The sequence below is a fragment of the Pteropus alecto genome, unplaced genomic scaffold (assembly GCF_000325575.1).
Source record: "Pteropus alecto unplaced genomic scaffold, ASM32557v1 scaffold75, whole genome shotgun sequence".
Lineage (NCBI taxonomy): Eukaryota > Metazoa > Chordata > Mammalia > Chiroptera > Pteropodidae > Pteropus > Pteropus alecto.
Window position 1 is genome coordinate 4909404 of NW_006440638.1, and position 1046 is coordinate 4910449.

Sequence of the window (1046 nt, forward strand, 5' to 3'; positions counted from 1 at the left end):
TTCATACAATGAAATAACATTCAGCCATAAAAATAATGAAGTACTGATACTTACTATAACATGGTAAACCTTGAAAACATTATGCTAAGTAAAAGGAGTCAGATACAAAATATTACATAGTGTATGATTTCATTTATATGAAATGAGCAGAAAAAGCAAATCAGAAAAGTAGAAAGAAAGTAAATCAGGAATTGCCCAGTTTGGGCGAATTGAATGAGGACTTAGAGAGTGACTGGTAATGGGTACAGTAAAGCTCTTAGGTGAGACAAAAACATTCTAAAATTAGGTTTTTGTTACAGTTGCATAACTCCGTGAATATACTAAAACACATCAAATCGTATGCTTTAAATAGACAAATTTTATAGTATGTGAATTATATGTCAATAAAAACAGTCGAAAACTTTAATTAAGGAATTAAAATAATATCTAATGTGAACAGGAAAAAGAAATATGAAAAAGAAAAAAAAAGAGAGAAGGTGCTGGAAAGAATAAGTAAACTTAGTCTAGAAAGGAATAAGAATGACATTCAAATAGCTGGCCCTAATATTTAGGTTGAACGACTTTGTTTGTTTGTTTATTTAAAGATATATATATATCTTTTTTTTTAGGTGAGACAACCCTTGGTTAACCTCATAGATTGCAAAGACCTCATCAGCTTATAATCCCTTATTTTTTTTATTTTTTTACACCTACAGCACCTGGTCTTCCTAGGTGGTCTCTCATCCAAGTACTAACCAGGCCCGACCCTGTTTAACTTCCGAGATCAGATGGGATGGGGTTTGTTCAGGGTAGCATGGCCATAGATGCAAAATTACCTATTAAAAAAAAAAAAAAAACTTTCTGCATTATTTAATAATGCAAATTTGAGGTAACAAAGATAAATATGGTGCATAAATATGGTATGAAATGCAGACTTCCCTTGCACTCCCACCCTAGTGATAATCTGCACAAAGAGTTACCATTATTCTGTCCTTGCATATTATGAGTTCGTTCGTTTTTGAACTTCATATAAACAGAATCATATATTGTTTACCATTGTTTTAATA

The 1046-nt window shown here is 31.4% G+C and overlaps 1 pseudogene; it reads right to left on the minus strand.

Moving 5' to 3' along the window:
- Positions 1–686: 686 nt before the first annotated feature.
- Positions 687–805, minus strand: LOC112484506 (annotated as a pseudogene).
- Positions 806–1046: the final 241 nt, after the last annotated feature.